This window comes from Peromyscus maniculatus, chromosome 8 (genome assembly GCF_049852395.1).
Source record: "Peromyscus maniculatus bairdii isolate BWxNUB_F1_BW_parent chromosome 8, HU_Pman_BW_mat_3.1, whole genome shotgun sequence".
NCBI classification, from domain to species: domain Eukaryota; kingdom Metazoa; phylum Chordata; class Mammalia; order Rodentia; family Cricetidae; genus Peromyscus; species Peromyscus maniculatus.
In genome coordinates this window covers 74,771,832-74,772,217 of record NC_134859.1, presented here as the reverse complement: position 1 = coordinate 74,772,217, position 386 = coordinate 74,771,832, and positions in this window count along the sequence as shown.

The following is a 386-nucleotide window of genomic DNA, read 5'->3' as shown; positions in this document are numbered from 1 at the left end:
TCTGTTCTGTGTCCATGAAGGGGCTGCAGCCTCAGTGGGAGGCTCCCTCCTGTCTGATCCTGTGGTCTGTACCCTTGTGTTTCTAGAGTGATGGTTGGTGTTGGGAAGCCCTCTCTGGCTAGTTCATGTGTGGAGGGTAGCTGGTTCTTAGAAGCCTTGAGGCCGGGCCACACTGAGCAGACCCTCATCCCTCACCTCCCTCCTCTACCACTCTGTGGACAGGAACGTGGCCACCAAGTCCTGACATTTGCTCATTGCTCTGGCACGTGTTTGCTACTTGCTCCTTCTGTGTCAGACCCTGGGAAGTGGAGGGGTGTGTCTGGCCCGGGATCTTGTCAAGAGCTGGCCCGTACTGGGTTGGCACACTCCTTCTCTCTCCTGGCTTC